Below are 16,153 nucleotides of genomic sequence, written 5' to 3' on the forward strand. Positions count from 1 at the left end.
CCAATGCATTTCAATATGGAGTTTCTGCTGGTCAAGATTATTCAAATACCAAGAAATTTATGACACATCCAAGTTGTCATTTATCTTCTGGACGACATGTGATCAATGGGATATTTTCTCAAGATTTTGAATTTGATATTTTAGAAGATGGATTAGTTTCTGTTAGAGTTGATTATAATTTCAACTATGATGATATTTCTGGTGAGTTTGCTATGATAAATTAATTTTTTTATGCTATTAGTACTGTTATCCATTCTTTGAGTTAGTTTAGTGTTTAACTTTTCTATTTTATATGCAAGCAGCTTCTCAAAAATTTTACTCTCTAAGCATTGGTTTATATGGAAGTAACACTAATTTTCAAGAAGGTACTATCATGCTATGTTTTTATTATATTGTTCCACATATATTCATTTTGTCAATTACTTTTACATTTATTTCATTTTGAAGTTAAATTTATTTAGTTGAGAAATATTATATTTGATTTGATACGGGTAATGGTCACCAAAAAAATAACTTTCAGTTCACATATGGAGGTAAAAGGTTACTTTTCACCTATAAATATTCTTTTCCTTTTGTATTGTATATTCTAAAGAAAAAATTTTGTCATATAATGCAGATTATTTTGATTTCGATGATCCAATTTCAATTTGTCAAGAGTGTGGTGCTTTAATATGGTATGATGAAAAAAATAAAAAAATAGAAATTATATCATTCCAGAGTTTAGTCTATGCTGCAGTTTAGGAAAAGTGCAATTGCCTTTTCTAACAGAGCCTCCTGAAGTTTTAAAAGAGTTACTTTATGACTATGGTTCAAAGCAATACAAGAATTTTCAAAATAATATCAGAGCACATAATCAAATGTTTGTATTTACTTCTTCTGCTGGAAAGGTGGACTCATCTATAAACAAAGGCCATACACGTGCTCCAACGGTCTACAAGATTAGTGGAGAAAATGTTCATTATATTGGTAGGTTAATGCCTATGCCCGGTGAAAAACTTAAGTTTGCTCAGTTGTATATCTATGACACAGAAAACGAAGTAAACAATAGGATAACACCATTTAGGTAATTTGTTTTATCTAAACTTAATTACTAATATTTTGTTTTTTCCATTTATATTTTCTGTCTATTTTCTGTATCATTTTGTTTAGCTATAGAAGTTCTTATTTTTTTTTTTTACTTCTTTTTTATTGATGTTGTAGGTCAAATGATTCTGAATATGCTATTTACCCTGAGATTGTTGGCAAGTTACAAGAGATGTTAGATGAGAATAATGCTTTGGCAAAATCATTTAGAATGGCGAGAGAAAGATTCACAGGTTCTAATACAGAACATGTAAGGTTGAAGCTTTTAAGTTCAAGGGAAAAAGATGGGAGAATTTATATTTTGCCTGATGTTTCTGAAGTGGCAGCTTTAGTTGTTGGTGATATTGATTCTCTTTCATCAACTAGAGATATAATCTTAGAAAGGCAAGATGGTCGCTTAAAGGATATAAATGAGATTCATGTTGCTTATCTTGGTTTACAATATCCACTTCTTTTTCCATATGGAGAAGATGGCTATAGAATTGATATTCAACATAAAATCATTGGGAGTTTGAAACCTAACAAGAGGAGCAAATTGATCATGCGACAATTTTTTGCATTTAGGCTTCAAATGAGGAAAACAGAAGCTCCAACAATACTGGTTTCTAAAAAACTTTTTTCAGCAATTTGTAGTGGATGCTTACACTATGATTGAGTTAGAACATTTTTTATATTTTAGGATTCATCAAAAGGAACTTAGAGCCGAAGATTACAAGAGTTTGAAAAATGCTAAATCTACAGGTCAAACAAGTGGCTCAAGTGTAGGAAAAAGAATAGTTTTGCCATCAAATTTTATAGGAGGTAGGCGTTATATGAATGGCTTATACCATGATTGTGTTGTAATTTATGGCCATGTTGGTTATCTAGATTTGTTCATCACTTTCACATGTAATTCAGAATGGCCAGAGATCAAGCAACTTTTAGACCCTTTACATCTCAAACCAGTAGACCGTCCTGACATTGTTTGTCGAATGTTCAAAATGAAGCTTGATATGCTAATTAAATATTTGAAAAAGGAAAGATTCTTTGGTAAAGTTGTTGCTGGTAAGGTGTACATTAAAAAAAAGTATATACTATTTTAAGAACATCAAGTATATCTATAGATGCTAATACGTACTATATTATGATTTATGTGCAGATGTTCATACAATTGAATTTCAAAAACGAGGTCTACCGCATGCTCATATTTTGATATTCTTGGATTCTTTAAGCAAATTTCCAAATCCAAAAGATATAGATAAGGTAATTTGTGCTGAGATTCCTAATCAATTTGAGCATCCAGAGTTGTACAAGGCTGTAAAAAAATTTATGCTTTATGGTCTATGCGGTTCTGCAAATATATTTTCACCGTACATGAAAGAAGGTCGTTGTTCAAAGTTCTATCCTAAGTCTTTTACTGATTTAACAACTATTGATGCTGAAGAGTATCCAATATATAGAAGAAGAAAGACTAGTTGTTATGCTGCAAAAAGGAAATGTGGCTCTAGATAATCGCTATGTTGTTCCTTATAATCCTTATTTGCTAATGAAATATCAAGCACACATGAATGCTGAGTGGTGTAATCAAAGCTGAGCAATTAAGTATCTCTTCTAATATATAAACAAGGGTTACGATCGCGTCACTGCTATTTTAGATAATGCTGATGATAGTGAACGCTCAAATAAAGTTATTGATGAAATAAAAAAACTATCTTGATTATAGATATATATCCCCGTGTGAAGCTGTTTGGAGAATATTTACATACCTCATTCATTCTAGAGAACCTGCTGTATAGAGATTGAGCTTTCATTTGCTTGGTCGGAATTCAATTCTATATGAAGATGGTGAAGATATTGATGATATTCTGTCAAAACCCGGGATTGATCAATCAATGTTTACTGCATGGATGGATGCTAATAATAGTTAATCGGAGGCTAAAGAGTTGACATATTCTGAGTTTCCAAGATTCTTTGTTTATAATAAAAAAGAAAAAATATGGTAAAAAAGAAAGTGTAGCTATACTATTGGAAGGCTTTATTATGTACCTCCAACATGTGGAGAGTTATTTTATTTACGAATGATGTTGAATTTTGTTCGAGGTCCTACCAACTATGACCAAATCAAAAGTTCAAATGGTGTTATTCACAATAATTTTAGTGATGCTTGCTTTGCTTTGGGATTACTTAATGATGATAGAGAATATATTGAAGCTATCAAAGAAGTTTCATGTTGGGGTTTATGTGATTATCTAAGGAAGCTTTTCACTGTGATGTTGATGTCAAATAGTGTGAGTGGACCACAACATGTTTGGGAAGAAACTTGGAGGCTTCTATCATATGATATTTTGTATAATGAAAAAAAATTGTCTAAAAATTCAGGTTCTCCTTTGATTCTAATAAAAATTTATTTTTTAATGATTTATATTGTGTTTCTTACTATAACTATTTTATTTGTTCTTATATTGTTTTTTCTTTTTGTTTGCAGATTTATCTTTGACTGATGATAAGCTAAAAACAATATGCTTATATGAAATTGAGATGATGTTGCAAGATAATAGGAAGAGCTTAAAGGAATATCCTCATATGCCTTTTCCAGAATGTTTTGTGAGGCTGAAATTTTAAAATGGTTTAATTTATAAGGAGCTAAACTATGACAAGAATAATTTGAAAAATGAGTTTCAAACATTATTCTTATCCTTAACACAAGAACAACAAGGTGTTTTTGAGAAAATTGTGGAAGCAGTTTCTAAAAAAAACGGTGGAGTATTCTTTGTATATGGCCATGGAGGAATAGGTAAGACTTATCTTTGGCCAGTTTTGACTTTTTTTTTAAGGTCACAAGGAATGATTATTCTTACTGTTGCATTAAGTAGAATTGCTGCTTTGCTACTACCTGGAGGTAGAATAGCTCATTCTAGGTTTGGTATACCATTAACGGTACATGAAGATTCTATATGTAATATCAAACAAAATAGTGAACTAGCTGAATTGTTAAAGCAAACAAAGCTTATCATATGGGATGAAGCATCTATGGTTCATAGATATAGTGTTGATGCAGTTGATAAAAGTTTAAGAGACATTATGTCATCCATAGATAATAATATTACTAATTTGCCTTTTGGTGGGAAGGTAGTGATTTTTGGTGGAGATTTTAGACAAATTCTTCCTGTCATTCCTGGAGGTGGCAGGACAGAAATTGTTAATGCAAGCATGTGTTCCTCTTATATATGGGACTATTTATTAGAATTTGGTTGAATTAGTCCTACATTGCTTAGGATAGCAAATGGAGTGGGTGGTCTAGGCTATAAATATGAGGCTAAGTTCTCCATATTTTTTCGCACCAGTCAGAAACACTTAAAGCTTGTATCTGACTTTTCTTTTCCTCTATACCTTTTGATTAGAAAGTGTTGTGAGGTGTAGTTAAATATTTACTTTGAGAGTGTGGGTGTACTGGGGTGCCGGTGTTAGAGAGAAAGAAGTTTATGTGTTTAATAATTTTCACATAGTCATATTCTTTGGTTGTCATTTGGCAACGGCCGTGGTTTTTTCTCCAGTAATTGGAGTTTCCACGTTAAATTCTTGTGTTGTGATTGTGTCTATTTTATTTCTCTGTGAAAGGTATTTTTTTAAGGGGGAATGGTGTATTATTCCCAACAAGTGGTATCAGAGCTTCGGTTCGGTGGGATTTATTCTTAGTATGCTCTGTGGTTGCAGCCTAGTCTGACCTTCCACATCAGAAAAGAATTTTGTCCTGTAGCTTGAGATTGATCTTTGGTTGCTGTTGTTATTGATGGAAGACAATGTGACACTGTGAGAGTGCAGTTTGGAAAGGTTCTGGCTAAGAAAAGACCTGGTATTTAAGTGTGTCCATTGTGACCCACCTCTCTTTCCTGGGGACCCTTCCTAGTGCACGGTCTACAGTTGAGTTATACTATTCCAGTATACGGTTGCAACAATGTCAGGATATTCAAGTGCTGTGAAGCTTGAAATCGAGAAATTTGATGGAAGAATCAATTTTAGCTTGTGGCAAATACAAGTCAAGGATGTGTTGATACAATCAGGTTTGCACAAGGCGTTGAAGGAGAAGATCTCTAGTATGAAGGATGAAGAATGGGAGGAACTAGATTTGAGAGCTGCAAGTGCTATTCGCTTGTGTTTGGCTGAGAATGTTCTTGCAAATGTGCAAGGAATGAAAACAGCCAAGGAACTTTGGGATAAACTCGAAGGGTTGTATCAGGCAAAGGGCATCTCAAATCGGTTGTTATTGAATGAGCAGTTCCATAATCTACGCATGGATCACAATGTGAAAATCTCTTACCTTCTTAGTGCTATCAATGGTATTGTCTCTGAATTAGAGGCAATTGGAGTGAAAATTGATGATGAAGATAAGGCACTGAGGCTCATATTGTCTCTCCCTTCTTCCTATGAGTATATTAAACCTATTTTAATGTATGGGAAGGAAACTCTGAATTTTGAAGAAGTTGCCAGTAAGCTCATTGCTGAAGAAAGAAGAATGAAAAATTAGGGTAGCACTTCATCAGATTTGGCGCTTGTAGCTAGGGGTGACAATTATGGAAAAGGAAATCGTGGAAGGAGTGTAACATGCTGGAAATGTGGAAAACCTAGGCATGTAAAGAGAAATTGTCCAGGTAATGCGGTTTTAAAAAAAGGCTCTCAATCTGATACTTACAATATTGCTCTCTCTATGAGAGAAGATGATGTTCTCTAGAAGACAAGAAGTATCCTCATGGTATTACCGCACTGCCATGGATAAGGATAAGTTGTGGCAATCGGGTCCACAATTGCACATGGGAATTGGTTGGCGTTGAGATGCAAGGTGTGTGGCGGAGTTATGTCGATGGCTGAAGAACTTCTAGAAAAAGCCAATTTGAAAGTTACACCATGAATTTTTAGCAAGGTCTCGATCTGTACCAAGGCGAAATGTTTGGAGTGGTCTAATTCCAAGTGAGTATACTTTCATGGTGGAGTATGATAGTTCTCTGAACTATGATTGTCGGTATAGACAATGGCAGCAAAGAATTGTCGGTGTTGACTATGGAAGCTAAAGATGTGTGACTATTTCAATCAAGGTGGAGATTGTTAGAATTTGGTTGAATTAGTCCCACATTGCTTAGGATAGCAAATGGAGTGGGTGGCCTAGGCTATAAATATGAGGCTAAGTTCTCCATATTTTTTCGCACCAATCAGAAACACTTAAAGCTTGTATCTGACTTTTCTTTTTCTCTATACCTTTTGATTAGAGAGTGTTGTGAGGTGTAGTTAAATATTTGCTTTGAGAGTGTGGGTGTACTGGGGTATCGGTGTTAGAGAGAAAGAAGTCTATGTGTTGTAACAATTTTCACATAGTGATATTCTCTAGTTGTCATTTGGCAACGGCCGTGGTTTTTTCTCCAATAATTGGAGTTTCCACGTTAAATTCTTGTGTTGTGATTGTGTCTATTTTATTTCTCTGTGAAAAGTATTTTCTCAAGGGAGAATGGTGTATTATTCCCAACACTATTGTAGTGTTTTGAAACTTACAAAAAATATGAGATTAGAGGAATCTTTACATACTGATAATGATGAATTGACTTTGTTTTCACAATGGATCTTAAATGTTGGAGATGGCAATATATGTGGGCCTAATGATGGCATCTTTGAGATTATGATTCTTATTGAGTTGCTCATATCAAATGTTGAAGATCCTCTTAGTTCTATTGTGGATTGTATATATCCAAATCTTCTTAAAAATCACTTGGATTCTAATTGGTTGCAATCACGAGCAATTCTTTGTTCTACGCTTGATGTCGTTGAGAAGGTAAATCAATATATTATCATGAAAATTTCAGGAAATGAAAAAATTTACTTAAGTTCAGATAGTGTTGACAAATCTTATGGAAGCGGATAGTATGCTATTAAAACACTTACTCTAGAGTTTTTAAATAGCCTCCAATGTTCAGGATTACCTCATCATGCTTTGAAATTGAAGGTTGAAATTCTTATAATGTATTTAAGAAATCTAGACTAATTTGCAGGTTTATGTAATGACACCAGGCTAATTAATAAAGGTTATCTAATCATGCTATAGAAGCAGAAGTATTAGTTGGAAGCTATCTTGGCAAAAAGGTCTTAATCCCATGCATGTGCATGTCTCCTTCTCAATCACCATGGCCTTTCAAATTGGATAGGAGACAATTTCCTATTATTGTTCATATGTCATGACCATCAATAAAAGTCAAGGACAATCTCTTAGCAATATTGGAGTGTATCTTTCTAAACCTGTGTTTAGTCACGGACAACTTTATGTTGCTATATCTCATGTTCGAAGTAAGAAGGGGTTAAAAATCCTTATTCACAATAAAGAAGGACATGCTTTAAGTAGCACAGCAAATATTGTATTAAAAAAACATTTTCAAATTTAAAATAACATGTTATTTTTTTATTACTACTATTTGTTATTTTTTTCTTTTATTATTTTTATTCTACATTACAATTAAACATTTTAGGTATTTTTATTATATTTTATCATAGTTAATTTTAGTTCAAATATACCCATAATTTTTCACGGGTAAAAATACTAGTTTTAAATAAATTAAAGTAACCTAAAATACTAGCCGTTAATCTAATATTTAAAAATTAAATTAAATTTAAAAAATTGAAATTAAATTAAATCCTTACCAAAATTCTAAATTAGTGAGTCCAAAATTAACATGGACACATCTGCATCTTCGTGCCCATTATAACATTCATTATAGCAAACACAAAAATTTGAAGAAACAGAGCACTTCAGCACAACCCTTACCATTCCAGTTCTCTTTACCATACCTTTTTTACTCTTTTTCGAGCCTGATCACATGGAGTGGTTGCAGATTGAAAATAGTCCATGGATCGTTCTTGGTTGTGTAGCATGATAGTTTAGGGTTTTGTTTTGGTCACACGTTGATTTCGTTCGACAAAGATACGTATGAAGGAAAAAAATTTTCGGGTTTTTATGCAATAGTTCCACAAAGAATGATGGCCATTGATGAGCGGATAATTTATACGCTTTTTGGCATTATTTTTAGTATGTTTTAGTTAGTTTTTATTATATTTTTATTAGTTTTTAGTTAAAATTCACTTTTCTGGACTTTACTATGAGTTTGTGTGTTTTTCTGTGATTTCAGGCATTTTCTGGCTGAAATTGAGGGACCTGAGCAAAAATTTGATTCAGAGGCTGAAAAGGATTGCAGATGATGTTTGATTCTGACCTCCCTGCACTCGAAGTGGATTTTCTGGAGCTACAGAAGCCCAATTGGCACGCTCTCAACTGCGTTGGAAATTAGACATCCTGGGCTTTCCAGCAATGTATAATAGTCCATACTTTGCCTGAGATTTGATGGTCCAAACCGGCGTTCCAAATCATCTCAAAACTGCCCGGCGTTAAACGCCGGAACTGGCACAAGAATGGGAGTTAAACGCCCAAACTGGCACAAAAGCTGGCGTTTAACTCCAAGAAAAGTCTCTACACGAAAATGCTTCAATGCTCAGCCCAAGCACACACCAAATGGGCCCGGAAGTGGATTTTTTATGACATTTACTCATTTCTGTAAACCCTAGGCTACTAGTTCTCTACAAATAGGACCTTTTGCTATTGTATTTTCATCTTGGTTCTTCTGGTTCCCTCTTTGGGGCCGAAGCCAATGATCACTATTATCACTTATGTATTTTCAACGGTGGAGTTTCTACACACCATAGATTAAGGTGTGGAGCTCTGCTGTACCTCGAGTATTAATGCAATTACTATTGTTCTTCTATTCAATTCAGCTTATTCTTGTTCTAAGATATTCATTCGCACCCAAGAACATGATGAATGTGATGATTATGTGACGCTCATCATCATTCTCACTTATGAACGCGTGCCTGACAACCACTTTCGTTCTACAAGCAAACAAGGCTTGAATGTTTATCTCTTGGATTCCTTAATCAGAATCTTCGTGGTATAAGCTAGAATTGATGGCAGCATTCAAGAGAATCTGGAAGGTCTAAACCTTGTCTGTGGTATTCTGAGTAGGATTCAATGATTGAATGACTATGACGAGCTTCAAACTCCAGAAGGCTGGGCGTTAGTGACAGACACAAAAGAATCACTGGATTCTATTCCAACCTGATTGAGAACCGACAGATGATTAGCCGTGCTGTGATAGAGCGCGTTGAACATTTTCACTGAGAGGACGGAACTGTAGCCATTGACAACGGTGATGCCCAACATACAGCTTGCCATGGAAAGGAGTAAAAAGGATTGGATGAAGACAGTAGGAAAGTAGAGAGACGGAAGGGACAAAGCATCTCCATACGCTTATCTGAAATTCTCACCAATGAATTACATAAGTATCTCTATCTTTATTTTATGCTTTATTCATATATCATCCATTACCATTTGAATCTGCCTGACTGAGATTTACAAGGTGACCATAGCTTGCTTCATACCAACAATCTCCGTGGGATCGACCCTTACTCGCGTAAGGTTTATTACTTGGACGACCCAGTGCACTTGCTGGTTAGTTGTGCGAAGTTGTGATATTATGTTTAGACCATGGTATTGAGCACCAAGTTTTTGGAGCCATTACCGGGGATTGTTTGAGTTGTGCAAAGTAGAGATCACAATTTCGTACACCAAGTTTTTGGCGCCGTTGCCGGGGATTGTTTCGAGTATGGACAACTGACGGTTCATCTTGTTGCTTAGATTAGGTATTTTTCAGAGTTCTTAAGAATGAATTCTAGTGTTTCAAGGTGATGTTCTTATCATCACCAAAGTTGATTGATTCTCATCAATTTAGCTCTTGAATGCAATGTCCTGCTGAAGCTTGGCTAGCCATGTCTAATTTCTTTAGACTGAAGCTTTAGACTAACATTACATGATTCCTGGAATTCTCATTAAGAATTTTGATATCTTTATTTTCTTTCAATTTTCAAAAAAAATCAAAAAATAAAAATTACAAAATCATAAAAACCAAAAATATTCTTTGTTTCTTGTTGAGTCTAGTGTTTCATTTTAAGTTTGGTGTCAATTGCATGTCTCTATTCTTCTTGCATTTTTTCAAATTCATGCATGTGTCTTCATTGATCTTCAAGATGTTCTTGATGATTTCCTTGTTCTGATCTTTAAATTCTCTTATCTTGAGTGTTTTGTTATTTCTCATATGCATTCTCAACTTGTTAGTGTCAGTAGTATACAAACTTCTAAGTTTGGTGTCTTGCATGCATTGTCTATTTGATTTTAGTTGCATTTTGATTATTCCTCATTATTGAAAATCCAAAAAGATTTTGAATTTGTGTCTTTTCAAGTCAATAATACAGAGAATTGAAGATTCAGAACATTCAGCAGAGGAATTACACAGAAAAAGCTAGACGTTCAAAACGCCCAGTGAGGAAGGAAAACTGGCATTTAAACGCCAGCCAGGGTGCCTGGCTAGGCGTTTAACGCCCAAAAGGGTAGTGTTTTGGGCGTTAAATGCCAGAATGGTATCCATTCTAGGCGTTTAACGCCAGGATGGCACAAGAGGGAAGATTTTGTTTTTAATGCCAATTTTTTTTTCAAGTTTTCAAAATTTTTTCAAAAGGGAAGTGCATGAATGAATCCATCATCCTTGGCAGACCCTTCCTAGCCACAGCAAAGGCTGTGATTGATGTTGACAGAGGAGAATTGATCATTCAAGTGAATGAAGAATCCCTTTTGTTTAAGGCTCAAGGATATCCCTCTGTCACCATGGAGAGGAAGCATGAAGAGCTTCTCTCAAAACAGAGTCAAACAGAGCCCCCACAGTCAAACTCTAAGTTTGGTGTTGGGAGGCCACAACCAACTTCTAAGTTTGGTGTTGAACCCCCACATTCAAACTCTAAGTTTGGTGTTGGGAGGTTCCAACATTGCTCTGAGTATCTGTGAGGTTCCATGAGAGCCCACTGTCAAGCTACTGACATTAAAGAAGCGCTTGTTGGGAGGCAACCCAATGTTATTTTTATCTATTTTCCTTTGTTATTTTATGTTTTCTATAGATTGATGATCATGGAAAGTCACAAAATCAATTGAAAAAGCAAAAACAGAATGAAAAACAGAAAGAAAAATAGCACACCCTGGAGGAAAACCTTGTTGGCATTTAAACGCCAGTAAGGGCAGCAAATGGGCGTTTAACGCCCAGTCTGGCACCATTCTGGGCGTTTAACGCCTGAAAGGGGCACCAGACTGGCGTTAAACGCCAGGAAAGGGCAAGAAGCTGGCGTTAAACGCCAGAAATGGGCACCAGCCCGGCGTTTAACGCTAGAATTGGCATAAAGAGCATTTTTTGCTCGCCACTTGGTGCAGAGATGAATTTTCCTTGACACCTCAGGATCTGTGGACCCCACAGGATCCCCACCTACTCCACCACTCTCTCTCTTCTTCACCCATTCACCAATCACCTCAACACCTCTTCCCCAAAAACCCTTCACCTATCAAATCCCACTATTCTCTTCACCACTCACATCCATCCTTCATAAAACCCCACCTACCTCACCATTCAAATTCAAACCACTTTCCCTTCCAAACCCACCCATAATGGCCGAACCCTACCCCTCTTTCCACCCCTATATAAACCCATCTTCACTCCTTCATCTTCACACAACCTAAACACTACTTCTCCCCCTTGGCCGAACCACAAAGCCTCCTCCATCTCCTCCATTTCTTCTTCTTCTACTCTCTTCTTTCTTCTTTTGCTCGAGGACGAGCAAACCTTCTAAGTTTGGTGTGGTAAAAGCATTGCTTTTTGTTTTTCATAACCATTTATGGCACCTAAGGCCGGAGAAACCTCTAGAAAGAGGAAAGGGAAGGTAAAAGCTTCCACCTCCGAGTCATGGGAGATGGAGAGATTCATCTCAAGGGTGCATCAAGACCACTTCTATAAAGTTGTGGCCATGAAGAAGGTGATCTCCGAGGTTCCTTTCAAACTCAAAAAGAGTGAATATCCGGAGATCCGACATGAGATCCGAAGAAGAGGTTGGGAAGTTCTTACCAACCCCATTCAACAAGTCGGAATCTTAATGGTTCAAGAGTTCTATGCCAATGCATGGATCACCAAGAACCATGATCAAAGTGTGAACCCGAACCCAAAGAATTGGGTTACAATGGTTCGGGGGAAATGCTTAGATTTTAGTCCGGAAAATGTAAGGTTGGCATTCAACTTGCCCATGATGCAAGGAGATGAACACCCTTAACTAGAAGGGTCAACTTTGATCAAAGGTTGGACCATGTCCTCATAGACATTTGTGAAGAGGGCGCTCAATGGAAGAGAGATTCAAGAGGGAAGCCGGTTCAATTGAGAAGGCATGACCTCAAGCCCGTGGCTAGGGGATGGTTGGAGTTTATTCAACGCTCAATCATTCCCACTAGCAACCGGTCCGAAGTTACTACAGACCGGGCCATCATGATTCATAGCATCATGATTTGAGAGGAAGTAGAAGTTCATGAGGTTATAGCCCAAGAACTTTATAAGGTGGCGGACAAGTCCTCTACCTTGGCAAGGTTAGCCTTTCCTCATCTCATTTGTCACCTCTGTTATTCAGTTGAAATTGACATAGAGGGAGACATCCTCATTGATGAGGACAAGCCCATCACTAAGAAAAGGATGGAGCAAACAAGAGATCCCACTCATCATGAAATCCCTGAGATGCCTCAAGGGATGCACTTTCTTCCACAAAATTATTGGGAGCAAATCAACACCTCCCTAGGAGAATTGAGTTCCAACATGGGACAACTAAGGGTGGAGCACCAAGAACATTCCATCCTCCTCCATGAAATTAGAGAAGATCAAAGAATCATGAGAGAGGAGCAACAAAGGCAAGGAAGAGACATTGAGGAGCTCAAGCACTCCATAAGATCTTCAAGAGGAAGAACAAGCCGCCATCACTAAGGTGGACCCGTTCTTTAATTTCCTTGTTCTTTATTCTCCTGTTTTCGAAATTTTATGCTTATGTTTATCTATGTTTGTGTCTCATGATCATTAGTGTCTTAGTGTCTATGCCTTAAAGTTATGAATGTCCTATGAATCCATCACCTTTCTTAAATGAAAAATGTTCTTAATTGAAAAAGAGAAGAATTGCATGAATTTTGAATTTTATAACAGATTAATTATTTTGATGTGGTGGCAATACTTTTGGTTTCTGAATGTATGCTTGAACAGTGCATATGTCTTTTGAATTTGTTGTTCATGAATGATTGGCTCTTGAAAGAATGATGAAAAAGGAGACATGTTACTGAGGATCTGAAAAATCATAAAAATGATTCTTGAAGCAAGAAAAAGCAGTGAATACAAAAAAAAAGAAAAAAAAGAAAGAAATAAAGTTGTGATCTAACGCAAAAAGAGTGTGCTTAAGAACCCTGGACACCTCTAATTGGGGACTCTAGCAAAGCTGAGTCACAATCTGAAAAGGTTCACCCAATTATGTGTCTGTGGCATGTATGTATTCGGTGGTAATACTGGAAGACAGAGTGCTTTGGGCCACGGCCAAGACTCATAAAGTAGCTATGTTCAAGAATCATCATACTTAACTAGGAGAATCAATAACACTATCTGGATTCTGAGTTCCTATAGAAGCCAATCATTCTGAATTTCAAAGGATAGAGTGAGATGCCAAAACTGTTCAGAAGCAAAAAGCTAAAAAGCCCCGCTCATCTAATTAATACTGATCTTCATAGATGTTTTGGGATTCATTGCATATTCTCTTCTTTTTATCTTATTTGATTTTCAGTTGCTTGGGGACAAGCAACAATTTAAGTTTGGTGTTGTGATGAGCGGATAATTTATACGCTTTTTGACATTGTTTTTAGTATGTTTTAGTTAGTTTTTATTATATTTTTATTAGTTTTTAGTTAAAATTCACCTTTCTGGACTTTACTATGAGTTTGTATGTTTTTCTGTGATTTCAGGTATTTTCTGGCTGAAATTGAGGGACCTGAGCAAAAATCTGATTCAGAGGCTGAAAAGGACTGCAGATGATGTTGGATTCTGACCTCCCTGCACTCGAAGTGAATTTTCTGGAGCTACAGAAGCCCAATTGGCGCGCTCTCAACTGCGTTGGAAATTAGACATCCTGGGTTTTTTCCAGCAATGTATAATAGTCTATACTTTGCCCGAGATTTGATGGTCCAAACCGGCGTTCCAAATCATCTCAAAACTGCCCGGCGTTAAACACCGGAACTGGCACAAGAATGGGAGTTAAACGCCCAAACTGGCACAAAAGCTGGCGTTTAACTCCAAGAAAAGTCTCTACACGAAAATGCTTCAATGCTCAGCCCAAGCACACACCAAGTGGGCCCGAAAGTGGATTTTTTATGACATTTACTCATTTCTGTAAACCCTAGGCTACTAGTTCTCTACAAATAGGACCTTTTGCTATTGTATTTTCATCTTGGTTCTTCTGGTTTCCTCTTTGGGGCCGAAGCCAATGATCACTATTATCCCTTATGTATTTTCAACGGTGGAGTTTCTACACACCATAGATTAAGGTGTGGAGCTCTGCTGTACCTCGAGTATTAATGCAATTACTATTGTTCTTCTATTCAATTCAGCTTATTCTTGTTCTAAGATATTCATTTGCACCCAAGAACATGATGAATGTGATGATTATGTGACACTCATCATCATTCTCACTTATGAACACGTGCCTGACAACCACTTCCGTTCTACAAGCAAACAAGGCTTGAATGTTTATCTCTTGGATTCCTTAATCAGAATCTTCGTGGTATAAGCTAGAATTGATGGCGGCATTCAAGAGAATCCGGAAGGTCTAAACCTTGTCTGTGGTATTCTGAGTAGGATTCAATGATTGAATGACTGTGACGAGCTTCAAACTCCTGAAGGCTGGGCGTTAGTGACAGACGCAAAAGAATCATTGGATTCTATTCCAACCTAATTGAGAATCGACAGATGATTAGCCGTGCTCTGACAGAGCGCGTTGAACATTTTCACTGAGAGGACGGAACTGTAGCCATTGACAACGGTGATGCCCAACATACAGCTTGCCATGGAAAGGAGTAAGAAGGATTGGATGAAGACAGTAGAAAAGCAGAGAGACGGAAGGGACAAAGCATCTCCATACGCTTATCTGAAATTCTCACCAATGAATTACATAAGTATCTCTATCTTTATTTTATGCTTTATTCATATATCATCCATTACCATTTGAATCTGCCTGACTGAGATTTACAAGATGACCATAGCTTGCTTCATACCAACAATCTCCGTGGGATCGACCCTTACTCGCGTAAGGTTTATTACTTGGACGACCCAGTGCACTTGCTGGTTAGTTGTGTGAAGTTGTGATATTATGTTTAGACCATGGTATTGAGCACCAAGTTTTTGGAGCCATTACCGAGGATTGTTTGAGTTGTGCAAAGTAGAGATCACAATTTCGTGCACCAGCCATGTATGAACTTGTTCACATCATAAGGTGTTTTGATTTTTTGTGTTCCCAGAAAAATATTCTTTGTTTGCATTAGTTAGGGCATGACATTTTTTTTTGTGATTCGATCTTTGCTTACGGATGTAAGAATTTAGTAGTATTTTGTGATGACCAATATATACATTTTTGTTCAAACAATTTGGTTCATGTTGTTTGACTATGTTTACCTAATATAACAGGATCTGTAGTTTAAGATGAGTTATTTACTTGCTTTAGTATGTGGATCTACATCAACAAGATCTTCAATACTCATCTCTAGCACTATCTCTAGTTAGGCTTCTAAACAATCACAAGTTGCTTCAAAGAGGATCACAACCTCGAGTTTCCAGCAATCAGAAGCTACTTTAAAAAAGGCTAAAATGACCTCTTCCAATAATACTTTTAGACAGCAAGCAACTATGCTTATGGTGCTGCCAAGCCCACCCGAGACTGTTAACACATCCCAACTCAAGTTCATGGTAAGGACACCATCCAAAATATGAAAAAAAAATGTCATGATTATGATGTGTGGAATTTTCTATTTTTTGGAATCTTTTTTTTTGTTAGATTTTTCTTTAGTATGATTATGGTGCGTGAAAATTAGTTTAAAGACCATATTTTGTTATGTTAGACTTTTATT

Source organism: Arachis stenosperma, chromosome 3, assembly GCF_014773155.1.
Source record: "Arachis stenosperma cultivar V10309 chromosome 3, arast.V10309.gnm1.PFL2, whole genome shotgun sequence".
Lineage (NCBI taxonomy): Eukaryota > Viridiplantae > Streptophyta > Magnoliopsida > Fabales > Fabaceae > Arachis > Arachis stenosperma.